The sequence below is a fragment of the Nicotiana sylvestris genome, chromosome 12, assembly GCF_000393655.2.
Source record: "Nicotiana sylvestris chromosome 12, ASM39365v2, whole genome shotgun sequence".
In the NCBI taxonomy this organism is placed as follows: domain Eukaryota; kingdom Viridiplantae; phylum Streptophyta; class Magnoliopsida; order Solanales; family Solanaceae; genus Nicotiana; species Nicotiana sylvestris.
The window spans coordinates 141,626,071-141,640,936 of record NC_091068.1 but is presented as its reverse complement, the minus strand read 5'-3'; the positions used below and the strand labels follow the sequence as shown (position 1 = coordinate 141,640,936).

The window sequence follows — 14,866 nt, the reverse complement described above, 5'->3', positions numbered from 1 at the left end:
ACATCCTCGTCGATCTCCCCGGACCCCTGAATAAACGACCCCAGGTACTTGAAACTACCCCTCTTAGGGATGACTTGAGAATCAAGCCTCACTTCCACTCCCGCTTCCGTCGGCTCTGCCCCAAATTTGCACTCAAGGTATTCCGTCTTTGTCCTGCTCAACCTGAAACCTTTGGACTCAAGGGTATGTCTCCAAACCTCTAACCTCTCGCTGACGCCGCGTCGTGTCTCGTCGATTAGGACTATGTCATCAACAAATAACATGCACCATGGCACCTTCCCCTGAATATGATGCGTCATAGCATCCATCACCAGGGCAAATAGGAAAGGGCTGAACGCAGACCCTTGGTGCAACCCCGTAATAACCGGAAAATAATCTGAATCGCCTCTTGCTGTCCTAACCCGAGTCTTAGCTCCATCATACATGTCCTTAATCGCCCTAATGTAGGCAACCGGGACCCCTTTAGCCTCTAAGCATCTCCATAAGACCTCCCTAGGAACCCTGTCGTACGCTTTCTCTAGATCGATAAACACCATGTGGAGATCCTTCTTCTTATCCCTGTATTGTTCCACCATCCTCCTAATAAGGTGGATAGCTTCTGTGGTAGATCGCCCCGGCATGAACCCGAACTGGTTGTCTGAAATAGACACCGTCCTTCGCACTCTCATTTCTACCACTCTCTCCCAGACTTTCATGGTATGACTTAGTAATTTAATACCCCTATAGTTGTTACAGATCTGGATATCGCCTTTGTTCTTATACAACGGGACCATTGTACTCCACCTCCACTCTTCGGGCATCCTATTAGTCTTGGATATAACATTAAGCAACTTAGTAAGCCATTCCAAGCCTGCTCTACCCACACACCTCCAAAGCTCAACCGGAATTTCATCTGGTCCGGTAGCTCTGCCCCTTCTCATCTTACGCATTGCCTCCATGACCTCATCGACCTCAATGTCCCGACAATCACTTAGTTCATGGGGGCTGTCTGCGTTCCTCAATTCACCTAGTACAATATCCTGATCCCCTTCCTCATTTAGAAGTTTATGAAAGTAGGTCTGCCATCTCCTCTTTATCTGGTCATCCCCCAACAAAACTTTGCCGTCCTCATCTTTTATGCACCTCACTTGGTCCAAATCTCGAGCCGTCCTCTCTCTCGCCTTAGCGAGTCGGAGTAACTTCTTCTCCCCGCCTTTGTTCCCTAGTTCCTCATACAAACGAGCAAAAGCTGCCGTCTTTGCCTCCGTCACTGCCATCTTTGCCTCTTTCCTAGCTACCTTATATCTCGCAATGTTCGCTCTCTTCTCCTCCTCTCCAGTGCTCCCCACTAACCGCAGGTAAGCCACCTTCTTCGCTTCCAATTTACCTTGTACAACTGCATTCCACCACCAGTCTCCTTTGTGGCCACCGGTGCAGCCTGAAGATACCCCTAACACCTCTCTCGCCGCCTTCCTTATATAGTCCGCCGTCGTCGACCACATAGTGTTTGCGTCCCCACTACTTCTCCAAGCTCCCATTGCCGACAACCTTCCTTCCAACTCCTGGGCTTTAACCTTAGTCAAGGCGTCCCACCTAATCCTCGGGCGGCCTCGTACTGACCTCTGTTTCCTTCTTATCCATAATACTAACGTCCATCACCAAGAGCCTATGTTGCGTTGCAAGGGTCTCACCTGGGATAACTTTGCAATCCTCGCACAACCTTCTGTCGCATCTCCTGAGGAGGAGATAGTCAATTTGAGTCTTCGCCACCGAACTTTGGTAAGTAACCAAATGCTCCTCTCGCTTCGGAAAACTCGAGTTTGCAATCACTAGATCGAATGCCTTGGCAAAATCCAGCAGTGAGATGCCCTCTCCATTCCGTTCCCCGAAACCAAAGCCGCCATGCACCTCAGTATAACCACCTGCAGACGACCCAATATGGCCATTGAAATCCCCTCCTATGAATAGCCTCTCGGAAGGCGGAATACTACGAACAATGTCATCCAACCCTTCCCAAAAACGCCTTTTAATCTCCTCCTCACAACCTACTTGCGGTGCGTACGCGCTAACGACGTTTAAAGTACACTCACCCACCACCAATTTAATAGTCATTAGTCTATCATTCACACGCCTGACCTCTACCACCGACTCCCTAAGATGGCTATCTACTAGGATACCCACTCCATTCTTACCCCTCACGACTCCAGAGTACCACAACTTATACCCATCCGCATTTCTCGCCCTCGATCCGACCCACCTAGTCTCCTGGACACACGCTATATTAATCTTCCTCTTCTGAAGGATCTTCGCCAACTCTATAGACTTACTCGTTAGCGAACCTATGTTCCATGACCCGATTCTCAACCTATAGGCTCCCTTGCCCCCTCTTCCTCCCTTGCCTCCCGACCCACCCCCTAACCCCGGGCCCACTCTTTGCCCCACACTCTGCCCCACCTAAGGACATGCCCTTAATCTATCATCCCAGACTGCCGCCACTACACCTAATGACAGACCTACAAAAGACTCGCTAGTGCACAATGGACAACGAATAAAACTAGACGGAAACAAGTGACTACCTGTACACCTATTGAATGATTTAACTATTGTGAACTAAAGTAACATCAATTTAGCTAACACCAGTAGATCGGGAGGTACCAATTCCCGAGAACCAAACCTGTGTTGATTTGCAGCCCTCGATATACTTGCAAGCTCATGCACCGCTTCCCACCGCCCTTTGCTGACGCTCGTCCAGGTTGCTCTCCTTTGCTAGTGCTCGTGCGCCCAACTTGTCTCCAACCACTTTGAGAATTTCCCTGAAAACACAGAAAATACCACGACCCAAAGACCAAAAAGGGCTATCATCGCTACCACTGGTGTAGCACCGAAAGTAACTAGCAGCCGAAATTAACTGAAGAAAAATAACAAGCAAGCTTCTGAAATATGCGAGGATATCCGGCAACATAACAGCAACAAACCGGTGACCAAATAGAATCTAAAGCATAACTACTACCATTAAATTGCAGTTGTAAGCTAGTAAAGGAAAACTGAAAATCAGTAAGTAAAACCAAAGAAAACAGAGCAAACCAAACAAATCTTTTGCTACGTACAGAAAAGCCAGCAATTTCGATTTTGGAAATGAAAATCCACGAAGGCCGGAGCATCGAGGACTCAACCAAACCTCAAACTTCGACCTAAAAGCGAGATCGGAAGGGAGCAAAGCAAAAACTGAAAAGCTTCTGCTAAAATCTTCACAGTTTCGACGGTATGCAGGACCACCGATTATTTCACGGAACGGAGGTCGCCGGAAAAATTCTGCTTCGGAGCAGCGAACTGAGGCGTCGTCGACTTCAGATCTATATTCCTCTTGCGAGCAGTAATGGATCTATATTCTGAAGAAGAAGAAACAGGGCGAAAACAAAAAATATGTTTCCTATGAAGACTTACCAGAGAAATTAAATTCGCGAGAAGAAGCAAAAGACCCTTGAACCCAATAATGAGATCCTAGTTAAAGCACCGATACAAAATACTGGTTAAAGCAAAATACTAAATTCTTTGTAATAAGATATTCTAATATCAAACAGAAACAAAAATCATATGCTAAATTCTTTATTTTATCTTTAAACCCCTTCTCTCACTGTCAGTCTGTCATTCTTTTTGTAGTGTAAGCATCAAAATTCTCGCCATCGTCTCCGATTCTACCAGCTCAACTCTCTTTATATCAAATCCTTTTCCGGTTTTGCACTCATTGGGAATTTGTCGTAAGTTTTCAAGCTCTCTTCATCACCCTGCAATTTGTGTTTTTTTATTTTATTTTTATATATATAGAAAAATCAGTTTGTGCGTTGTTGCTTTGTTCTCAAAACAAGTTTTAGTTTAGTTGTTCATTTTACGTTCAGAATTGAGGGCCCCAAAAAAATGGTTGAGAGATATGTAATAGAATGTTGCTTAATTATTGAGTCATAACAACCTTGGTTTCTCGAATTTAAGATGATTTTGTTGAATGTGAGTTAATTTATGTAAAGTCCAAAAATTTGTGGAATGCATATCAGACTATGATTTCAATCTTCAAATTTCAAACCACATTGATTCTGGATGGAACTATGTTACTGTACATATTTTTTTCCCTCAACATTTTGGTAGAAAGCTGGAATATTGGAGACATTTCTGCTGAATTTTTAAGATTATGAGAGAATATCTTGTTTCATTATCCAAAGGGTAAGAAACCCTTAGAAAAAAATAAGTTAATGAGATACCCTTTATTGCCTGCACTAGATTTTTTTGGGGGGTTCTCATTTGATCACTTATTATGGAATTTAGCCTTTTGTTGAATTTCTATCGAACTAATGCTGCAGTTCTCTTCAGTTTCAAGAGTGCAGGTCTTGCCGCAAATTCAGTAATTGGAAGCAGCTTTATTTATCATAGGCTAGTGGTTTTACTGTTAGCTGAAGACATGCATCAGCTGAAGCAGTTGGACCCTCTTTTGAAGAGGCCAGGAGGGTTATAGTTTCTTCAGAACAGGATTTTGATTGTGCTCAATTACAGGCTAAAACATCTGACTATACCTCCTTGCTCTCATGAGGGGTATATCATTCCTTCAACATGCCTGAAGCTCCTAAGAAATCATTCTTCACCCTCTCACTTGTCCCCTTCCTTCCGGTATATACACTCATCCGCTTCAACCCACCAATAGAGTCTGAGCCATTAATTTCTAGTAGCTCCGATGAGTGCCAACATGACCAGAAGCAACAATCTGATAGCAGAAATTATATTGTTCGATTCTATCATTATAAGGAACCTGAGGATCACTGGAATTATCTTCAAAACAACTTGAAATTTAAGGGTTGGCAATGGATTGAGCGGAAAAATCCGGCTGCGAGATTTCCTACTGACTTTGGATTGGTGGAAATCGACGAGTCAATGAAAGAACTCTTGCTAGAAAAGTTCAGAAAAATGAATCTTGTAAAAGACGTTTCGTTGGATTTGAGCTATCAAAGGATAGTTCTTGAAGAGAAGAGTGAGAAGAATGGGGCTTTTGCCAATGGGAAGAAGAGGCCAGGAAAGATTTTTACTGCTATGTCCTTCAGTGAAGGTCAAAACTATGCGGTGGCCAACACTAGTATAATGAGAATTAGCTGGAGCAGACATCTATTGATGCAGGCAAGACCACTGATTATTTGTGTTTTATTTTGTATGCGTTTACTGATAATTTACATCATTGGAATGTATGCAACTCTTCTCTTTGCATTCATGACATATGATAGTTGCAACTTTATTGCATGGTATATGTTCAAAGGAAATTAATCTCTTTCAGTTCCCTTTTGTCTTTGTCCTTTTCCTATTTTGGTCTAATCAAGTGTCTGTTATTCCATTAATATGTCATGATGCTGAGACTCCATAGTGAGAAAAATAAGAGAAAGATTAGAGAATGCTTGAAGACTAATATCTTACAACTGATTCCTTTTATGGGCACACTTGACAATGTAATAATATCTATACCTGTGTTTTCCCGAAGTGGGACACTTATAATAAATATAAGTATTTACATTTAGCTATTTTCCCGTAACTATCTAACAGTCCCTTTCTAGTGCTTGTTACATATGTGACTAATTCAGGGACTAGTGAAGAACTCGTGGATATATCTACAATCTAAGCATTCGACTTCACGAACTTGTGAAAATGACTTCTGAGATTATCTTCTCTGTGACGAAGTTACAATTGATAATATTCTTTTATATCTTTCATGACACACTGAATTCAACGCAATATGAAGGGAAACTTGATTATTACACAGAAGCTGCACCTTACTGATCACTATAAAGTTTAATCTTTGTGCGACCCTGTGATCCATATAATTTCACAAGTTGTCTCTGCTATGCCCCAATATTCTCTTTTGCACTGGATATATGACCATGTTTTGTTTTTTTAGTCTTTCAAGACACTAAAGTACCTCTAACGAGAATGGATTATATATCCTTAGATCATTAAGTGGCTCACTTTAACTTGGTTGGCCGTTGGAGCGTAACATTCAGATCGGAGAGTGTTAATAGGTTTATAATTTGTCATTCTTATTTCCTCAAGGTTGTCAGGGCATACTTCCTTTTTGAAAAACATGGTCTGCATTCTTTGAGTGTCTGGGTCTCATGTTGCTGCTCTATTTTCTATTTCTTTTTTAGATTGAACATATTGTTGTTGTTCGCTGTATTTTTCTTGATATACAGTCTGTCCTGTATGATTATTTTGCAGAAATCTCGAGTCACATCCCTCTTTGGGGCACATGAGCTTTGGTCAAAAGGGCATACTGGTGCTAAGGTCAAAATGGCAATTTTTGATACAGGCATCCGTGCAGATCACCCACATTTTCGTAATATCAAGGTATCTTGTCTTTTGTCGTTTAAAAATATATTTTCTGTAACAAAGAAATGCTTTAGTTGAATCCAATGTGGTTTGAGGCTTGACATTTACATATATGCCAATGTATATATCTTCGTACCATCTTTACGTCATTAATAACAGACAGTGGGCTTGGTACCTTAAATTTCAGGAACGCACAAATTGGACCAACGAAGATACATTGAATGACAATGTTGGACACGGGACATTTGTAGCTGGTGTTATTGCTGGTCAGGATGAAGAATGCCTCGGTTTTGCTCCAGATGCGGAAATCTATGCTTTCCATGTATTTACAGATGCACAGGTAATGGATTGTTTTGAACGAGTATTCCAATTCCTTTTCTTTGGGGGGTGACGGGGCTTTATTTTCTTAAACTGTTTAAGTAAGCTGAGACTTGAAGATCTTCAACAATCTGATGTCTTGGATTATTGCCTCTAATTTATTGTACTGATGTTTTATACAAGTCTGCTTCTTGCTGAGTGCTAATGATGATTCCTATGATCAAACGGTCCTTTCGTTGTTAATTGCAGCAAAGCAAATACTTGATGTGTTAAGATCCTTCCCCCGTTCCCTTCCAGTTTTCTGCTAGTAGAGTGTGCCACATCCACCTCATGAGTGGTGAACCTAATATAGCAAATTCTTGCAGTCATAGTTTTTAGTGAAAAGTCCTCTGGAATGGAAGAAAAAATACTTTAGACTGCCTAGTCTCTGTAAATGACAAGTTCTGCTTCTGCACCTTATTTTGTGCTAGCTTTAACTTCTCATCATTAAGCTACAATATCTTGGAAGAATATGCACCTAAATATACACAGTTTTCTCATACCCTTTCCAGCGGCCAAACCCACTGATTGGATTTAGTGGTGGAGTCCATGTTACATGCTATGTTATTGAACATATAATATTTCTTCTGCCATCTTATTATGACTTTAGTGATAAGATTGCAACTATTTTTCAGGGGATTGGGGAGGGAGGACATTGTTTACTTTTATGTTTTAGAAAAGCCAGGAACTTGTCTGCGAATTATGTGCAATCTATAATTCCTATTTTGTTTTCAAGGAAGCCCATACTTAGTATTAGCCCACTATTGGGGAGGTATAAGCAGTTTGAAATATTATAAAAACTGTATGCGCTGTTTGAGATACTATAACAAGTAACAGTGTTGCTAATAGTAAATTGGAAAACAAAATTACTTACATAAGGCACACATTAAATACTATTTTCCTTTCATGGAGATTTTGAGGCCAAGACCTTATCGTTCTTGGACCTCAGTTTTTCCAATTAAGCTACCTATCATTGGCTTTGTGCAATCTATTGATTTCAGTAGCTACAAACCATATCCGCAAGTAAGGACAATCAAGATGATATGGAGTATTCACCCCCAGGGCTTTGGTGTAGTGGTAAGAGCGCAACAAGTGATGTGTGAGTTAGACGCACATCATGGGTTCGATGGGTTTGAATCCTTGATGTTGGGGTTTGAAAGAGAGTCTATTCACACAAAAAGGAACAATCTTGTAGCACCCAAGGGTGTTGGGTAGCGTTCAATGAAGTGGGTTAAAATTTTGGAGACTATGGTTCAAATCCTTGCCTAGATAAAAAATGCTAGGTGATATCTACCCATCTGCCTAAGCCTTGGTGGGTTGAGATACCCGGTACCTGTGCTAGTGGGAGGTTGCAGGTATCCTTGGAATAGTCGAGACAAGTTTTGCTTTGACACCATCATTATCAACAACAACAACAACAGACCCAGTGTAATCCCACAAGTGGGGTCTAGGGAGGGTAGTACATACACAGACCTTACCCCTACCTTCAAGAAGGCAGAGGTTATTTCCGGAAGACCCTTGGTTTAGGAAAGATAAAAGGAAGAGCAGCAACAAGCACACCAATTAGAAAACCGAAGCAAAAAATACAAAGGAACAAAACTAAAACTGAGTATTGCAATTAGAAGGCCGGAACGAAAGCAACGACAAGTAATCACATAAGTCAAGGAATACGAAAATACATAAATAACACTAACTCATGTACTAAAGCTACTGTTACAGACAAGGACAACGCTAGGCGACCTATAAAAAAGTTAGAAATAAAAAGATCAATCTTGTAATGACCAATTTAGCATTATAAGAAGTGGCTCTTCAGTTTATTGCAGGTCTCTTACACATCGTGGTTTCTCGATGCATTTAATTACGCAATTGCAACCAACATGGATGTTCTGAATTTGAGCATAGGTGGACCTGATTATTTGGATCTCCCTTTTGTGGAAAAGGTGAGGTCACTTATCTATTGGTTTATATCTTTATTGTTTTTATGTGGTATGATACTGGATTGCATTTTGTCTACAGCATAGGCATTGAAATGATCTTGCTGTTGTTCCATAACCCCTTATTGTCTAAGTTTCTGTATAATATGTGGTCTCGGAAGTATTAGAAGTTTGATTATAATTGGCAGCATGTAATCTTATATTTCTTATGCAGTGCATGGATTTTACTTGGCTTTCTTGAGCTTAATGGGGCGTTTGTTTCATGAGATCTATTAATTTTGCAAGCTGAACTATGTCATGGATGTCTTAAACACAAGGGTTGTATATTATATCTAGTACTCAATTTTGTAAAAGAGATTCGGAGTTGTTTAAGCCTGTCATTTCACTGAAATTAACATTACTTTCAGCAGGACCTGAAACAACATTAGCAGAACTTTTCACCTTTATATTGATGAGATGTACAACAACACGAATAATTACTCCTTAATTCCAAGCTAGTTGGGTTGGCTAATGAATCCTCACCATCCATTCTGCTCCATTTGGAGTCATCAAAGATTCAGTAGTTTGGATATCTATAAATCTGGAGGTTCTTTTTCTACTGACATACAAACTTCAGAAGTGCAGACAGACTAAAAAGATTCCTAGTAGACATTGGACCTAAAGTAAGTGCACTAGCATGACTACACCTTGATTCTTAATAGTCGATATCGCGTATAACAGACTTTTGCTTCTGTTGTGTTCTGTTTTGAGTCTGTATGAATTCAACGAGATTATAAGTCTTTTGGGACAACTTCCTTCCATGTGATTTTAGGTATACATCTCTTTTAGCACCTCCAATCATCATGGTTTCCATCTAAGGACCAGTGCCTTTGGAGATTTATTTAGGACATGATGAGACCATCTCAAACGACATTCTTATTTTATCCTTTATGTTCTGTCAAATTTGATCATTTCTTATCTTGTGAAACTTTTATAATACCCATCTTGCATATGCATTTTGGTGATGCTCATATCTTTAATACAAAGCCAAACATTTACCCCAATATAAACTTGTCTTTAACTTTGATAGGTATCCTCTTATCACATAACCCTCTGTAGCGCACCTCCATTACAACCAATTCTATTCAAATTTGATGTGATATCTTCACGGATCATACTAATTTCATGGAAAATGAGTCTAGATATCTGAATTGTGTGCATTTTAGGTATGGGAATCTTATCTAATCTTACCTCAACTTCACTCTTCTCATGCTTGCTAAACTTAGCATGCATATATTCAGTCTTATTTCTACTTGTCTTAACACCTTTACTCTCTGGAGTCTCTCCTCATAGTTGCTTTATATTGATGGACGTAATCAATATTTTCCGCTAGGTTTGGGAGCTTACTGCCAACAATATTATCATGGTTTCTGCTATTGGAAATGATGGACCACTTTATGGTACTCTTAACAATCCTGCTGATCAAAGTGATGTTATTGGTGTTGGTGCCATTGATCAAAGTAATCATTTAGCCTCATTTTCTTCACGTGGAATGAGTACCTGGGAGATTCCTCATGGGTATCTCTTTCTCCTTTCTTTGCTATGTATTACTCTTTGCAATGGAGTATAGTCTGTATTCTTTATTTTTCTGCCCTCTCCTTCTCTGTATTAAAGTTGTGTTCTACTATATGACCACATAGGAAGTCAATGAGTGTGTTGGATGTACCAACTTCATTTAAAAAAGATGCCTTTAAAAATCAGCTCTTGTGAAACAAACGAGCATTCTATGAGCTTTATTCTATCCATGGTTGTGATGCTTCGAGTAAAATTCTGCTGAGTGGAAAATGATGGGTGAAAATGGCAAAAACTTTATGGATGAATAGGAGCATGACATCTGTTGAATGCCTCTTGTACAATCCACTCAGCTTCTAAGGAAAAAAGGAAAGGAAGAAAGATGAACCGTAAACATGAAATAGAAAAAAGTCACAATTAAGCTCTTTGCTTCTTTTTTTTTTTGGACGCATTGACGCAACACATTCAAGGAGAGGTGCCATGGTGTATGTTATTTGCTGATGACATAGTTCTGATTGACGAGAGTCGGGGTGGTGTTAATGAGAGGCTGGAGGTTTGGAGGCAGACTCTAGAGTCTAAGGGTTTCAAGTTGAGCAAGATCAAGACGGAATACTTGGAGTGCAAGTTCAACAACGTTACCCGGGAAGCGGACATGGAGGTGAAGCTTGATACACAAGTTATCCCTAAGAGAGGTAGTTTTAAGTACCTTAGATCTATAATACAAGGTAATGTGGAGATTGATGAGGATGTCACACACAGTATCAGAGCTGGATGGATGAAGTGGAGGCTCGCTACCGGTGTCTTGTGTAATAAAAATGTGCCGATGAGACTTAAAGGTAAGTTCTACAAGGCTGTAGTTAGACCAACTATGTTGTATGACACAGAGTGTCGGCCGGTCAAGAACACTCATGTCCAGAAGATAAAAGTAGTTGAGATGAGGATGTTAAGATGGATGTGTGGGCATACTAGGTATTAAGAATGAAATCATTCGGGATAAGGTGGGAGTGGCTTCGGTGGAGGAAAAGATGCGGGAGACGAGGTTGAGATGGTTCGGGCATGTTAAGAGGAGAAGTATAGAAACCCCAGTTAGAAGGTGCGAGAGGTTAGCCACAATGGGTATCGGGAGGGGTAGAGGCAGGCCTAAGAAGTCTTGGGGCGAGGTTACAACACATGGCGCAACTGGAGTTGACTGAGGACATGACCCTAGATAGGAGGGTGTGGAGGTCGAGAATTAGGGTAGAAGGCTAGTAGGTAGTCGAACGTATCTCTTTGTCTTTCCCAGTTCGCTAGCATCAGTGTTAGTATGATATCCTTTTATTCATAGATTGCTATTATTACCTAGAGTTTAGCTGCTTTCTTGGCTTCAGTATTTTTATCTTGTTGTTATTCCTTATTGTTGCCATTATTTTTGTCATCCATTCTCCAGCCGAGGGTCTATCGGAAACAAGCTCTCTGTCCTTCTAGGGTAGGGGTAAGGGTACGTACTTCCCACCCTCTCCAGACCCCACTTGTGGAAAAATACTGGGCTTGTTATTGGTGTTGTTATTGTTGCTTCTTTTTTTTCTTGAAAAAGAATTAAGTTCAAAATTATGGTTCTTTGCTTCATTTTTTTTTCTTTCTTTTTCTTTGAATATTTTAGGATCTTGCTTTTCTAATAACAGTTAAATAATTACACTCGTCTATCAAACCATAGATTCTTAACTGTACTGTGCCTTGACAGTTATGGTCGTGTAAAGCCAGACATTGTTGCATATGGGCGTGAGATTATGGGATCCAAAATCAGCACACGTTGTAAACGATTATCTGGCACAAGTGTGGCGAGCCCTGTTGTTACTGGCATAGTATGTCTCCTTGTTAGTATCATACCTGAAAGCAAGTGAAAGGACATTCTAAATCCAGCGAGTGTCAAACAAGCGCTGGTTGAGGGAGCGGCTAAGCTTTCTGGTCCCAACTTATATGAGCAGGGTGCTGGCAGGGTTAATTTGTGAGTTTTTGTATTTATTCCTGCTGTTCAAAGATATTTAGTGCATTGTTATATTTTTGTCAACCTTCAACGTGAATGACAGGTTGGAGTCCTATGAAATTTTGAAGAGCTATAAACCTCGAGCAAGCATCTTTCCCAGTGTTCTTGATTACACTGATTGCCCTTACTCTTGGCCATTTTGCCGTCAACCACTTTATGCGGGTGCAATGCCAGTTATCTTTAATGCCACTATTTTAAATGGAATGGGTGTAATTGGTCATGTCGAGGGCCCACCTACATGGCATCCTTCCAATGATGAAGGTAACCTTCTTAGTATCCGTTTTACTTATTCAGATATCATTTGGCCTTGGAGTGGTTTTCTAGCACTACACATGCAAATCAAAGAAGAAGGGGCCCAGTTTTTAGGAGAAATTGAAGGCAATGTAACTGTCAAAATCTACAGCCCACCAGCCGTAGGAGAAAAGAGTCATCGAAGTAGCACCTGTGTCCTGCACTTGAAACTGCAAGTGATTCCTACTCCACAAAGATCTGCACGGATATTATGGGATCAATTTCACAATATCAAGTATCCACCTGGTTATATTCCGATAGACTCCTTGGATGTTAGGAATGACATGCTTGACTGGCATGAAGATCACCTGCATACAAATTTTCATTCACTGTTCGACATGCTAAGAGATGCTGGATAATATATCGAAACTCTTGGCTCCCCTCTTACGTGTTTTGATGCGAAGCAGTATGGGACGCTTCTCCTGGTGGATCTCGAGGATGAGTACTTCCCTGAAGAGATCAAGAAGTTTAGTGATGATGTCATTACTTCAGGTCTTGGTCTAGCTGTATTTGCTGACTGGTATAATGTGAATGCAATGGTAAAGATGAGGTTCTTTGATGGTAATACCCATAGCTGGTGGACACCAGTAACTGGAGGTGCCAATGTTCCTGCCCTGAATGATCTTTTGGCTACCTTTGGGATTGCATTTGGTGGTAAAATTCTAAATGGTGATTTTGTCCTCTACAATAAACAAAATCAGTATGCATCTGTCACTGATATTTTGAAGTTCCCAAGCGGTGGATACTTGCACCGCTTCCCCTTCCTGGATAGATCAGAGAGCAGGGCCGCTCAGAGCATGACTAAGGTGAGCTAAGAAGACTGTTCATAATAAGTTTGTCCTAGCCTATCCCTCGCCTTTAGGTTCATAGAAGCCACAAGATTCTTTAGTAAGAGTTGGATGACACTGCCATAACTTCTCTCTTTTAGCTTATCCCTGAACTGATATTGAGTATCTCTTTGAGGCTGTAGTGTTTTAGGGTACTCTAATCCAATGCTGAAGCACTTTGAAGTGAGTTAGCTTTCCGTACGTGTGTATTGTCTTTTTTATTCCATTTTAAACTAGATTAAACACAATGTGTTACAGTCAGTCCAACCCCCTTCCGCTACTGTCTGCCTCTCTAAGTTGTTTTCTAGAAATCGACTTTATTTCATAAAGCTTTGATAATTGTACTGCTATGTTGGTGGGTAACTGAAAGGAAGTATGCTTTTTGTTATGACATAGATCTTCAATATCTTAAACAAATAATTGTCTGTTGTTGCTTGCTTTAAATTGCACAAAAGGACACTGGGAAAAATATACATTATCCAATGAAGATTATGCCAATAATATTTGCATTCCTATCAATTTTCTAGGCAGTAGTTGAGCGCCTATCTAACTCAATATATTTTATGAATGCAGATAGTTTCACCTATTCTTGGTCTTTTGGAGGTTGATGGGGGTCGAGTTGCAGTATATGGGGACTCTAACTGTTTGGATAACAGCCATATGGTTACCGATTGCTATTGGCTTCTGAAGAAAATATTAGCTTTTACTAGCAGAAATAAAAAAGATCCTGTACTTTTCTCAGATTCAGTTAGACAAAATACACCACTATATGTTGATAAGAACAAGCTACCATCCCGTAGAACCGATGTGAATTTTTCTATGTATTCTAGTGTTGTTGAAAAGGAGTTGATCTGTGGGCGTGACTCAAGATTTGAAGTATGGGGATGTAAGGGTTACAATTTACAGGCCAGGGGAAAGAACCGCAGATTGCCCGCCTATCCTGTCAATGACTTGGGTAGAGGTCTAAATTCTACTGTTGAAATATCGGATTGGTTAATATCTAATTCAGCTCGGATGAATGGTGGCCCTCTTGAGAACAAGTACTGGGGTTCATTCTATAAGGATGATTGTCGCACCTCCTTTTTCCGCACCCGCGAGGCGCAGGGGAGTTTTTCCAATTAAAGGACAATCGAAACGGGATTGGTTTAATTATTTCAGAGTCGCCACTTGGGAGATTTAGGGTGTCCCAAGTCACCAAATTTAATCCCGAATCGAGGAAAAGAATGACTCTATATTACAGTCTGCGTACCAGAAATCCGGATAAGGAATTCTGTTAACCCGGGAGAAGGTGTTAGGCATTCCCGAGTTCCGTGGTTCTAGCACGGTCGCTCAACTGTTATATTCGGCTTATTTATCTGATTTTTAATACAATTATGAACCATGTGCAAATTTTATCTTTTACCGCTTTATTATCATTATTTTTTAGGAATGTGAACATCGCTTAAAATATATCTTTGGACTGTGTCACATGAAATGCACCCACAATCCGAAACATATTTTATTTGATGTTTTAGGATTTGGATTTGGGTCGCATGAAATGCACACCCGAG

The 14,866-nt window shown here is 40.5% G+C and overlaps 1 pseudogene; it reads left to right on the top strand.

Annotated features, from left to right (window-relative positions):
- The first annotated feature begins 2,679 nt into the window (after positions 1 to 2,679).
- LOC104236395 (subtilisin-like protease SBT6.1) lies at positions 2,680 to 14,674 on the top strand (annotated as a pseudogene).
- The last annotated feature ends 192 nt before the right edge of the window (positions 14,675 to 14,866 follow it).